This window comes from Rhea pennata, chromosome 2 (genome assembly GCF_028389875.1).
Source record: "Rhea pennata isolate bPtePen1 chromosome 2, bPtePen1.pri, whole genome shotgun sequence".
Taxonomy (NCBI): domain Eukaryota; kingdom Metazoa; phylum Chordata; class Aves; order Rheiformes; family Rheidae; genus Rhea; species Rhea pennata.
In genome coordinates, this window is record NC_084664.1 from 73,362,720 (window position 1) to 73,376,685 (window position 13,966).

The window sequence follows — 13,966 nt, forward strand, 5'->3', positions numbered from 1 at the left end:
TTGCCTTTGCTTAACCATTGCCCTAACCCTAACCGTAACCACCTTTGCCTTTGCCCAACCCTAATGCCTTTGTCTTTGCCTTTGCGTTTTCGTTTCACCTAACCCTAAATGCCTTTCGCTTTCCCTTTCCCTTTGCCTTTGCGTAAACCTAGCCCTAACCCTAACCGCCTTTGCCTTTGCCTAACCGAAAAAGACTTTGCTTTTGCCTGGCCCTAAATGTCTTTGCCTAACCCTAATCGCTGTTGCCTTTGCCTTTGCCCACCGCTAACCCAAACCGTAACCCTAAGCCTAAGTGTTTTTGCCTTTGCCTAAGCCTAAGTGGTTTTGCCTTTGCCTGAGCCTAAACTCCCTTTCGTTTGCATTTTCCTAACGCTTCCCCTGATCTCCTTTGTCTTGGCCTTCCCCTAAATCCCTTTGTTGCCTTTGCCTTTCCCATTGTCTTTGCCTTTCCCTTTGCTTAAACCTAACCGTAACCGTAACCCTAACCCTTACCCTAAAACGGACCCTATCCCTAACTACCTTTGCCTTTGCCATTGCCTTTGCCTAACCCTAACCCAAACCCTGACAGCCATTGCCTTCTCCGTTGCCTTCGCCTTTGCCTAACCCTGACCCTGACAGCCTTGGCCTTTGCCTTGGCCTAACCCTAACTGCCTTTGCCAACATTAACCCTAACCCTAACCGAAAGAGTCTTTGGCTTTGCCTAACCCTAAATGCTTTTGCCTTTGCCTTTGCCTAACCCTAATCTCCGTCGCCTTTGCATAACACTGACCCAAAGCCTATTCCTCACCCTAAATGTTTTTGCCTTTGCCTAATCCTAAAAGCCTTTGCCTAACGCAACATGGCTTTGCCTTTGCCTAAGCCTGAACTCCTTTGCCTTTGCATTTTCCTAACCCTACCCCTAACGGCCTTTGTCTTGGCCTACCCCTAAATCCCTTCTTTCCCTTTGCCTTTGCTTAACCATAGCCCTAACCGTAACCGTAACCAGCTTTGCCTTTGCCTAACCCTAATGCCTTTGTCTTTGCCTTTGCGTTTTCGTTTCACCTAACCCTAAATGCCTTTCGCTTTCCCTTTCCCTTTGCCTTTGCGTAAACCTAGCCCTAACCCTAACCGCCTTTGCCTTTGCCTAACAGAAAAAGACTTTGCTTTTGCCTGGCCCTAAATGCCTTTGCCTAAACCCTAATCGCTGTTGCCTTTCCCTTTGCCTAACGCTAACCCAAACCGTAACCCTAAGCCTAAGTGTTTTTGCCTTTGCCTAAGCCTAAGTGGTTTTGCCTTTGCCTGAGCCTAAACTCCCTTGCCTTTGCATTTTCCTAACGCTTCCCCTGATCTCCTTTGTCTTGGCCTTCCCCTAAATCCCTTTGTTGCCTTTGCCTTTCCCATTGCCTTTGCCTTTCCCTTTGCTTAACCCTAACCGTAACCGTAACCGTTCCCCAACCCTAAAACGGACCCTATCCCTAACCACCTTTGCCTTTGCCATTGCCTTTGCCTAACCCTAACCCTAACCCAAACCCTGACAGCCATTGCCTTCTCCGTTGCCTTCGCCTTTGCCTAACCCTGACCCTGACAGCCTTCGCCTTCGCCTTTGCCTAACCCGAACCGTGACAGCCTTCACCTTTGCCTTGGCCTAACCCTAACTGCCTTTGCCAACACTAACCCTAACCCTAACCGAAAGAGTCTTTGGCTTTGCCTAACCCTAAATGCTTTTGCCTTTGCCTTTGCCTAACCCTAATCTCCGTCGCCTTTGCATAACACTAACCCAAAGCCTAATCCTCACCCTAAATGTTTTTGCCTTTGCCTAACGCAACATGGCTTTGCCTTTGCCTAAGCCTGAACTCCTTTGCCTTTGCATTTTCCTAACCCTACCCCTAACGGCCTTTGTCTTGGCCTACCCCTAAATCCGTTCATTGCCTTTGCCTTTGCATTTGCTTAACCATAGCCCTAACCCTAACTGTAACCACCTTTGCCTTTGCCTAACCCTAATGCCTTTGTCTTTGCCTTTGCGTTTTCGTTTCACCTAACCCTAAATGCCTTTCGCTTTCCCTTTCCCTTTGCCTTTGCGTAAACCTAGCCCTAACCCTAACCGCCTATGCCTAACCGAAAAAGACTTTGCTTTTGCCTGGCCCTAAATGCCTTTGCCTAACCCTAATCGCTGTTGCCTTTGCCTTTGCCTAACGCTAACCCAAACCGTAACCATAAGCCTAAGTGTTTTTGCCTTTGCCTAAGCCTAAGTGGTTTTGCCTTTGCCTAAGCCTAAACTCCCTTGCCTTTGCATTTTCCTAACGCTTCCCCTGATCTCCTTTGTCTTGGCCTTCCCCTAAATCCCTTTGTTGCCTTTGCCTTTCCCATTGTCTTTGCCTTTCCCTTTGCTTAAACCTAACCGTAACCGTAACCCTAACCCTTACCCTAAAACGGACCCTATCCCTAACTACCTTTGCCTTTGCCATTGCCTTTGCCTAACCCTAACCCAAACCCTGACAGCCATTGCCTTCTCCGTTGCCTTCGCCTTTGCCTAACCCTGACCCTGACAGCCTTGGCCTTTGCCTTGGCCTAACCCTAACTGCCTTTGCCAACATTAACCCTAACCCTAACCGAAAGAGTCTTTGGCTTTGCCTAACCCTAAATGCTTTTGCCTTTGCCTTTGCCTAACCCTAATCTCCGTCGCCTTTGCATAACACTGACCCAAAGCCTATTCCTCACCCTAAATGTTTTTGCCTTTGCCTAATCCTAAATGCCTTTGCCTAACGCAACATGGCTTTGCCTTTGCCTAAGCCTGAACTCCTTTGCCTTTGCATTTTCCTAACCCTACCCCTAACGGCCTTTGTCTTGGCCTACCCCTAAATCCCTTCTTTGCCTTTGCCTTTGCCTTTGCTTAACCATTGCCCTAACCCTAACCGTAACCACCTTTGCCTTTGCCCAACCCTAATGCCTTTGTCTTTGCCTTTGCGTTTTCGTTTCACCTAACCCTAAATGCCTTTCGCTTTCCCTTTCCCTTTGCCTTTGCGTAAACCTAGCCCTAACCCTAACCGCCTTTGCCTTTGCCTAACCGAAAAAGACTTTGCTTTTGCCTGGCCCTAAATGCCTTTGCCTAACCCTAATCGCTGTTGCCTTTGCCTTTGCCCACCGCTAACCCAAACCGTAACCCTAAGCCTAAGTGTTTTTGCCTTTGCCTAAGCCTAAGTGGTTTTGCCTTTGCCTGAGCCTAAACTCCCTTTCGTTTGCATTTTCCTAACGCTTCCCCTGATCTCCTTTGTCTTGGCCTTCCCCTAAATCCCTTTGTTGCCTTTGCCTTTCCCATTGTCTTTGCCTTTCCCTTTGCTTAAACCTAACCGTAACCGTAACCCTAACCCTTACCCTAAAACGGACCCTATCCCTAACTACCTTTGCCTTTGCCATTGCCTTTGCCTAACCCTAACCCAAACCCTGACAGCCATTGCCTTCTCCGTTGCCTTCGCCTTTGCCTAACCCTGACCCTGACAGCCTTGGCCTTTGCCTTGGCCTAACCCTAACTGCCTTTGCCAACATTAACCCTAACCCTAACCGAAAGAGTCTTTGGCTTTGCCTAACCCTAAATGCTTTTGCCTTTGCCTTTGCCTAACCCTAATCTCCGTCGCCTTTGCATAACACTGACCCAAAGCCTATTCCTCACCCTAAATGTTTTTGCCTTTGCCTAATCCTAAAAGCCTTTGCCTAACGCAACATGGCTTTGCCTTTGCCTAAGCCTGAACTCCTTTGCCTTTGCATTTTCCTAACCCTACCCCTAATGGCCTTTGTCTTGGCCTACCCCTAAAATCCCTTCTTTCCCTTTGCCTTTGCTTAACCATAGCCCTAACCGTAACCGTAACCAGCTTTGCCTTTGCCTAACCCTAATGCCTTTGTCTTTGCCTTTGCGTTTTCGTTTCACCTAACCCTAAATGCCTTTCGCTTTCCCTTTCCCTTTGCCTTTGCGTAAACCTAGCCCTAACCCTAACCGCCTTTGCCTTTGCCTAACAGAAAAAGACTTTGCTTTTGCCTGGCCCTAAATGCCTTTGCCTAAACCCTAATCGCTGTTGCCTTTCCCTTTGCCTAACGCTAACCCAAACCGTAACCCTAAGCCTAAGTGTTTTTGCCTTTGCCTAAGCCTAAGTGGTTTTGCCTTTGCCTGAGCCTAAACTCCCTTGCCTTTGCATTTTCCTAACGCTTCCCCTGATCTCCTTTGTCTTGGCCTTCCCCTAAATCCCTTTGTTGCCTTTGCCTTTCCCATTGCCTTTGCCTTTCCCTTTGCTTAACCCTAACCGTAACCGTAACCGTTCCCCAACCCTAAAACGGACCCTATCCCTAACCACCTTTGCCTTTGCCATTGCCTTTGCCTAACCCTAACCCTAACCCTAACCCAAACCCTGACAGCCATTGCCTTCTCCGTTGCCTTCGCCTTTGCCTAACCCTGACCCTGACAGCCTTCGCCTTCGCCTTTGCCTAACCCGAACCGTGACAGCCTTCACCTTTGCCTTGGCCTAACCCTAACTGCCTTTGCCAACACTAACCCTAACCCTAACCGAAAGAGTCTTTGGCTTTGCCTAACCCTAAATGCTTTTGCCTTTGCCTTTGCCTAACCCTAATCTCCGTCGCCTTTGCATAACACTAACCCAAAGCCTAATCCTCACCCTAAATGTTTTTGCCTTTGCCTAACGCAACATGGCTTTGCCTTTGCCTAAGCCTGAACTCCTTTGCCTTTGCATTTTCCTAACCCTACCCCTAACGGCCTTTGTCTTGGCCTACCCCTAAATCCCTTCTTTGCCTTTGCCTTTGCATTTGCTTAACCATAGCCCTAACCCTAACTGTAACCACCTTTGCCTTTGCCTAACCCTAATGCCTTTGTCTTTGCCTTTGCGTTTTCGTTTCACCTAACCCTAAATGCCTTTCGCTTTCCCTTTCCCTTTGCCTTTGCGTAAACCTAGCCCTAACCCTAAACGCCTATGCCTAACCGAAAAAGACTTTGCTTTTGCCTGGCCCTAAATGCCTTTGCCTAACCCTAATCGCTGTTGCCTTTGCCTTTGCCTAACGCTAACCCAAACTGTAACCATAAGCCTAAGTGTTTTTGCCTTTGCCTAAGCCTAAGTGGTTTTGCCTTTGCCTAAGCCTAAACTCCCTTGCCTTTGCATTTTCCTAACGCTTCCCCTGATCTCCTTTGTCTTGGCCTTCCCCTAAATCCCTTTGTTGCCTTTGCCTTTCCCATTGTCTTTGCCTTTCCCTTTGCTTAAACCTAACCGTAACCGTAACCCTAACCCTTACCCTAAAACGGACCCTATCCCTAACTACCTTTGCCTTTGCCATTGCCTTTGCCTAACCCTAACCCAAACCCTGACAGCCATTGCCTTCTCCGTTGCCTTCGCCTTTGCCTAACCCTGACCCTGAGAGCCTTGGCCTTTGCCTTGGCCTAACCCTAACTGCCTTTGCCAACATTAACCCTAACCCTAACCGAAAGAGTCTTTGGCTTTGCCTAACCCTAAATCCTTTTGCCTTTGCCTTTGCCTAACCCTAATCTCCGTCGCCTTTGCATAACACTGACCCAAAGCCTATTCCTCACCCTAAATGTTTTTGCCTTTGCCTAATCCTAAATGCCTTTGCCTAACGCAACATGGCTTTGCCTTTGCCTAAGCCTGAACTCCTTTGCCTTTGCATTTTCCTAACCCTACCCCTAACGGCCTTTGTCTTGGCCTACCCCTAAATCCCTTCTTTGCCTTTGCCTTTGCCTTTGCTTAACCATTGCCCTAACCCTAACCGTAACCACCTTTGCCTTTGCCCAACCCTAATGCCTTTGTCTTTGCCTTTGCGTTTTCGTTTCACCTAACCCTAAATGCCTTTCGCTTTCCCTTTCCCTTTGCCTTTGCGTAAACCTAGCCCTAACCCTAACCGCCTTTGCCTTTGCCTAACCGAAAAAGACTTTGCTTTTGCCTGGCCCTAAATGCCTTTGCCTAACCCTAATCGCTGTTGCCTTTGCCTTTGCCCACCGCTAACCCAAACCGTAACCCTAAGCCTAAGTGTTTTTGCCTTTGCCTAAGCCTAAGTGGTTTTGCCTTTGCCTGAGCCTAAACTCCCTTTCGTTTGCATTTTCCTAACGCTTCCCCTGATCTCCTTTGTCTTGGCCTTCCCCTAAATCCCTTTGTTGCCTTTGCCTTTCCCATTGTCTTTGCCTTTCCCTTTGCTTAAACCTAACCGTAACCGTAACCCTAACCCTTACCCTAAAACGGACCCTATCCCTAACTACCTTTGCCTTTGCCATTGCCTTTGCCTAACCCTAACCCAAACCCTGACAGCCATTGCCTTCTCCGTTGCCTTCGCCTTTGCCTAACCCTGACCCTGACAGCCTTGGCCTTTGCCTTGGCCTAACCCTAACTGCCTTTGCCAACATTAACCCTAACCCTAACCGAAAGAGTCTTTGGCTTTGCCTAACCCTAAATGCTTTTGCCTTTGCCTTTGCCTAACCCTAATCTCCGTCGCCTTTGCATAACACTGACCCAAAGCCTATTCCTCACCCTAAATGTTTTTGCCTTTGCCTAATCCTAAATGCCTTTGCCTAACGCAACATGGCTTTGCCTTTGCCTAAGCCTGAACTCCTTTGCCTTTGCATTTTCCTAACCCTACCCCTAACGGCCTTTGTCTTGGCCTACCCCTAAATCCCTTCTTTGCCTTTGCCTTTGCCTTTGCTTAACCATTGCCCTAACCCTAACCGTAACCACCTTTGCCTTTGCCCAACCCTAATGCCTTTGTCTTTGCCTTTGCGTTTTCGTTTCACCTAACCCTAAATGCCTTTCGCTTTCCCTTTCCCTTTGCCTTTGCGTAAACCTAGCCCTAACCCTAACCGCCTTTGCCTTTGCCTAACCGAAAAAGACTTTGCTTTTGCCTGGCCCTAAATGCCTTTGCCTAACCCTAATCGCTGTTGCCTTTGCCTTTGCCCACCGCTAACCCAAACCGTAACCCTAAGCCTAAGTGTTTTTGCCTTTGCCTAAGCCTAAGTGGTTTTGCCTTTGCCTGAGCCTAAACTCCCTTTTGTTTGCATTTTCCTAACGCTTCCCCTGATCTCCTTTGTCTTGGCCTTCCCCTAAATCCCTTTGTTGCCTTTGCCTTTCCCATTGTCTTTGCCTTTCCCTTTGCTTAAACCTAACCGTAACCGTAACCCTAACCCTTACCCTAAAACGGACCCTATCCCTAACTACCTTTGCCTTTGCCATTGCCTTTGCCTAACCCTAACCCAAACCCTGACAGCCATTGCCTTCTCCGTTGCCTTCGCCTTTGCCTAACCCTGACCCTGACAGCCTTGGCCTTTGCCTTGGCCTAACCCTAACTGCCTTTGCCAACATTAACCCTAACCCTAACCGAAAGAGTCTTTGGCTTTGCCTAACCCTAAATGCTTTTGCCTTTGCCTTTGCCTAACCCTAATCTCCGTCGCCTTTGCATAACACTGACCCAAAGCCTATTCCTCACCCTAAATGTTTTTGCCTTTGCCTAATCCTAAAAGCCTTTGCCTAACGCAACATGGCTTTGCCTTTGCCTAAGCCTGAACTCCTTTGCCTTTGCATTTTCCTAACCCTACCCCTAACGGCCTTTGTCTTGGCCTACCCCTAAAATCCCTTCTTTCCCTTTGCCTTTGCTTAACCATAGCCCTAACCGTAACCGTAACCAGCTTTGCCTTTGCCTAACCCTAATGCCTTTGTCTTTGCCTTTGCGTTTTCGTTTCACCTAACCCTAAATGCCTTTCGCTTTCCCTTTCCCTTTGCCTTTGCGTAAACCTAGCCCTAACCCTAACCGCCTTTGCCTTTGCCTAACAGAAAAAGACTTTGCTTTTGCCTGGCCCTAAATGCCTTTGCCTAAACCCTAATCGCTGTTGCCTTTCCCTTTGCCTAACGCTAACCCAAACCGTAACCCTAAGCCTAAGTGTTTTTGCCTTTGCCTAAGCCTAAGTGGTTTTGCCTTTGCCTGAGCCTAAACTCCCTTGCCTTTGCATTTTCCTAACGCTTCCCCTGATCTCCTTTGTCTTGGCCTTCCCCTAAATCCCTTTGTTGCCTTTGCCTTTCCCATTGCCTTTGCCTTTCCCTTTGCTTAACCCTAACCGTAACCGTAACCGTTCCCCAACCCTAAAACGGACCCTATCCCTAACCACCTTTGCCTTTGCCATTGCCTTTGCCTAACCCTAACCCTAACCCTAACCCAAACCCTGACAGCCATTGCCTTCTCCGTTGCCTTCGCCTTTGCCTAACCCTGACCCTGACAGCCTTCGCCTTCGCCTTTGCCTAACCCGAACCGTGACAGCCTTCACCTTTGCCTTGGCCTAACCCTAACTGCCTTTGCCAACACTAACCCTAACCCTAACCGAAAGAGTCTTTGGCTTTGCCTAACCCTAAATGCTTTTGCCTTTGCCTTTGCCTAACCCTAATCTCCGTCGCCTTTGCATAACACTAACCCAAAGCCTAATCCTCACCCTAAATGTTTTTGCCTTTGCCTAACGCAACATGGCTTTGCCTTTGCCTAAGCCTGAACTCCTTTGCCTTTGCATTTTCCTAACCCTACCCCTAACGGCCTTTGTCTTGGCCTACCCCTAAATCCCTTCTTTGCCTTTGCCTTTGCATTTGCTTAACCATAGCCCTAACCCTAACTGTAACCACCTTTGCCTTTGCCTAACCCTAATGCCTTTGTCTTTGCCTTTGCGTTTTCGTTTCACCTAACCCTAAATGCCTTTCGCTTTCCCTTTCCCTTTGCCTTTGCGTAAACCTAGCCCTAACCCTAACCGCCTATGCCTAACCGAAAAAGACTTTGCTTTTGCCTGGCCCTAAATGCCTTTGCCTAACCCTAATCGCTGTTGCCTTTGCCTTTGCCTAACGCTAACCCAAACTGTAACCATAAGCCTAAGTGTTTTTGCCTTTGCCTAAGCCTAAGTGGTTTTGCCTTTGCCTAAGCCTAAACTCCCTTGCCTTTGCATTTTCCTAACGCTTCCCCTGATCTCCTTTGTCTTGGCCTTCCCCTAAATCCCTTTGTTGCCTTTGCCTTTCCCATTGTCTTTGCCTTTCCCTTTGCTTAAACCTAACCGTAACCGTAACCCTAACCCTTACCCTAAAACGGACCCTATCCCTAACTACCTTTGCCTTTGCCATTGCCTTTGCCTAACCCTAACCCAAACCCTGACAGCCATTGCCTTCTCCGTTGCCTTCGCCTTTGCCTAACCCTGACCCTGAGAGCCTTGGCCTTTGCCTTGGCCTAACCCTAACTGCCTTTGCCAACATTAACCCTAACCCTAACCGAAAGAGTCTTTGGCTTTGCCTAACCCTAAATGCTTTTGCCTTTGCCTTTGCCTAACCCTAATCTCCGTCGCCTTTGCATAACACTGACCCAAAGCCTATTCCTCACCCTAAATGTTTTTGCCTTTGCCTAATCCTAAAAGCCTTTGCCTAACGCAACATGGCTTTGCCTTTGCCTAAGCCTGAACTCCTTTGCCTTTGCATTTTCCTAACCCTACCCCTAACGGCCTTTGTCTTGGCCTACCCCTAAATCCCTTCTTTGCCTTTGCCTTTGCCTTTGCTTAACCATTGCCCTAACCCTAACCGTAACCACCTTTGCCTTTGCCCAACCCTAATGCCTTTGTCTTTGCCTTTGCGTTTTCGTTTCACCTAACCCTAAATGCCTTTCGCTTTCCCTTTCCCTTTGCCTTTGCGTAAACCTAGCCCTAACCCTAACCGCCTTTGCCTTTGCCTAACCGAAAAAGACTTTGCTTTTGCCTGGCCCTAAATGTCTTTGCCTAACCCTAATCGCTGTTGCCTTTGCCTTTGCCCACCGCTAACCCAAACCGTAACCCTAAGCCTAAGTGTTTTTGCCTTTGCCTAAGCCTAAGTGGTTTTGCCTTTGCCTGAGCCTAAACTCCCTTTCGTTTGCATTTTCCTAACGCTTCCCCTGATCTCCTTTGTCTTGGCCTTCCCCTAAATCCCTTTGTTGCCTTTGCCTTTCCCATTGTCTTTGCCTTTCCCTTTGCTTAAACCTAACCGTAACCGTAACCCTAACCCTTACCCTAAAACGGACCCTATCCCTAACTACCTTTGCCTTTGCCATTGCCTTTGCCTAACCCTAACCCAAACCCTGACAGCCATTGCCTTCTCCGTTGCCTTCGCCTTTGCCTAACCCTGACCCTGACAGCCTTGGCCTTTGCCTTGGCCTAACCCTAACTGCCTTTGCCAACATTAACCCTAACCCTAACCGAAAGAGTCTTTGGCTTTGCCTAACCCTAAATGCTTTTGCCTTTGCCTTTGCCTAACCCTAATCTCCGTCGCCTTTGCATAACACTGACCCAAAGCCTATTCCTCACCCTAAATGTTTTTGCCTTTGCCTAATCCTAAAAGCCTTTGCCTAACGCAACATGGCTTTGCCTTTGCCTAAGCCTGAACTCCTTTGCCTTTGCATTTTCCTAACCCTACCCCTAACGGCCTTTGTCTTGGCCTACCCCTAAATCCCTTCTTTCCCTTTGCCTTTGCTTAACCAAAGCCCTTACCGTAACCGTAACCAGCTTTGCCTTTGCCTAACCCTAATGCCTTTGTCTTTGCCTTTGCGTTTTCGTTTCACCTAACCCTAAATGCCTTTCGCTTTCCCTTTCCCTTTGCCTTTGCGTAAACCTAGCCCTAACCCTAACCGCCTTTGCCTTTGCCTAACAGAAAAAGACTTTGCTTTTGCCTGGCCCTAAATGCCTTTGCCTAAACCCTAATCGCTGTTGCCTTTCCCTTTGCCTAACGCTAACCCAAACCGTAACCCTAAGCCTAAGTGTTTTTGCCTTTGCCTAAGCCTAAGTGGTTTTGCCTTTGCCTGAGCGTAAACTCCCTTGCCTTTGCATTTTCCTAACGCTTCCCCTGATCTCCTTTGTCTTGGCCTTCCCCTAAATCCCTTTGTTGCCTTTGCCTTTCCCATTGCCTTTGCCTTTCCCTTTGCTTAACCCTAACCGTAACCGTAACCGTTCCCCAACCCTAAAACGGACCCTATCCCTAACCACCTTTGCCTTTGCCATTGCCTTTGCCTAACCCTAACCCTAACCCAAACCCTGACAGCCATTGCCTTCTCCGTTGCCTTCGCCTTTGCCTAACCCGAACCGTGACAGCCTTCACCTTTGCCTTGGCCTAACCCTAACTGCCTTTGCCAACACTAACCCTAACCCTAACCGAAAGAGTCTTTGGCTTTGCCTAACCCTAAATGCTTTTGCCTTTGCCTTTGCCTAACCCTAATCTCCGTCGCCTTTGCATAACACTAACCCAAAGCCTAATCCTCACCCTAAATGTTTTTGCCTTTGCCTAACGCAACATGGCTTTGCCTTTGCCTAAGCCTGAACTCCTTTGCCTTTGCATTTTCCTAACCCTACCCCTAACGGCCTTTGTCTTGGCCTACCCCTAAATCCGTTCATTGCCTTTGCCTTTGCATTTGCTTAACCATAGCCCTAACCCTAACTGTAACCACCTTTGCCTTTGCCTAACCCTAATGCCTTTGTCTTTGCCTTTGCGTTTTCGTTTCACCTAACCCTAAATGCCTTTCGCTTTCCCTTTCCCTTTGCCTTTGCGTAAACCTAGCCCTAACCCTAACCGCCTATGCCTAACCGAAAAAGACTTTGCTTTTGCCTGGCCCTAAATGCCTTTGCCTAACCCTAATCGCTGTTGCCTTTGCCTTTGCCTAACGCCTACCCAAACCGTAACCATAAGCCTAAGTGTTTTTGCCTTTGCCTAAGCCTAAGTGGTTTTGCCTTTGCCTAAGCCTAAACTCCCTTGCCTTTGCATTTTCCTAACGCTTCCCCTGATCTCCTTTGTCTTGGCCTTCCCCTAAATCCCTTTGTTGCCTTTGCCTTTCCCATTGTCTTTGCCTTTCCCTTTGCTTAAACCTAACCGTAACCGTAACCCTAACCCTTACCCTAAAACGGACCCTATCCCTAACTACCTTTGCCTTTGCCATTGCCTTTGCCTAACCCTAACCCAAACCCTGACAGCCATTGCCTTCTCCGTTGCCTTCGCCTTTGCCTAACCCTGACCCTGAGAGCCTTGGCCTTTGCCTTGGCCTAACCCTAACTGCCTTTGCCAACATTAACCCTAACCCTAACCGAAAGAGTCTTTGGCTTTGCCTAACCCTAAATCCTTTTGCCTTTGCCTTTGCCTAACCCTAATCTCCGTCGCCTTTGCATAACACTGACCCAAAGCCTATTCCTCACCCTAAATGTTTTTGCCTTTGCCTAATCCTAAATGCCTTTGCCTAACGCAACATGGCTTTGCCTTTGCCTAAGCCTGAACTCCTTTGCCTTTGCATTTTCCTAACCCTACCCCTAACGGCCTTTGTCTTGGCCTACCCCTAAATCCCTTCTTTGCCTTTGCCTTTGCTTAACCATTGCCCTAACCCTAACCGTAACCACCTTTGCCTTTGCCCAACCCTAATGCCTTTGTCTTTGCCTTTGCGTTTTCGTTTCACCTAACCCTAAATGCCTTTCGCTTTCCCTTTCCCTTTGCCTTTGCGTAAACCTAGCCCTAACCCTAACCGCCTTTGCCTTTGCCTAACCGAAAAAGACTTTGCTTTTGCCTGGCCCTAAATGTCTTTGCCTAACCCTAATCGCTGTTGCCTTTGCCTTTGCCCACCGCTAACCCAAACCGTAACCCTAAGCCTAAGTGTTTTTGCCTTTGCCTAAGCCTAAGTGGTTTTGCCTTTGCCTGAGCCTAAACTCCCTTTCGTTTGCATTTTCCTAACGCTTCCCCTGATCTCCTTTGTCTTGGCCTTCCCCTAAATCCCTTTGTTGCCTTTGCCTTTCCCATTGTCTTTGCCTTTCCCTTTGCTTAAACCTAACCGTAACCGTAACCCTAACCCTTACCCTAAAACGGACCCTATCCCTAACTACCTTTGCCTTTGCCATTGCCTTTGCCTAACCCTAACCCAAACCCTGACAGCCATTGCCTTCTCCGTTGCCTTCGCCTTTGCCTAACCCTGACCCTGACAGCCTTGGCCTTTGCCTTGGCCTAACCCTAACTGCCTTTGCCAACATTAACCCTAACCCTAACCGAAAGAGTCTTTGGCTTTGCCTAACCCTAAATGCTTTTGCCTTTGCCTTTGCCTAACCCTAATCTCCGTCGCCTTTGCATAACACTGACCCAAAGCCTATTCCTCACCCTAAATGTTTTTGCCTTTGCCTAATCCTAAAAGCCTTTGCCTAACGCAACATGGCTTTGCCTTTGCCTAAGCCTGAACTCCTTTGCCTTTGCATTTTCCTAACCCTACCCCTAACGGCCTTTGTCTTGGCCTACCCCTAAATCCCTTCTTTCCCTTTGCCTTTGCTTAACCAAAGCCCTTACCGTAACCGTAACCAGCTTTGCCTTTGCCTAACCCTAATGCCTTTGTCTTTGCCTTTGCGTTTTCGTTTCACCTAACCCTAAATGCCTTTCGCTTTCCCTTTCCCTTTGCCTTTGCGTAAACCTAGCCCTAACCCTAACCGCCTTTGCCTTTGCCTAACAGAAAAAGACTTTGCTTTTGCCTGGCCCTAAATGCCTTTGCCTAAACCCTAATCGCTGTTGCCTTTCCCTTTGCCTAACGCTAACCCAAACCGTAACCCTAAGCCTAAGTGTTTTTGCCTTTGCCTAAGCCTAAGTGGTTTTGCCTTTGCCTGAGCGTAAACTCCCTTGCCTTTGCATTTTCCTAACGCTTCCCCTGATCTCCTTTGTCTTGGCCTTCCCCTAAATCCCTTTGTTGCCTTTGCCTTTCCCATTGCCTTTGCCTTTCCCTTTGCTTAACCCTAACCGTAACCGTAACCGTTCCCCAACCCTAAAACGGACCCTATCCCTAACCACCTTTGCCTTTGCCATTGCCTTTGCCTAACCCTAACCCTAACCCAAACCCTGACAGCCATTGCCTTCTCCGTTGCCTTCGCCTTTGCCTAACCCGAACCGTGACAGCCTTCACCTTTGCCTTGGCCTAACCCTAACTGCCTTTGCCAACA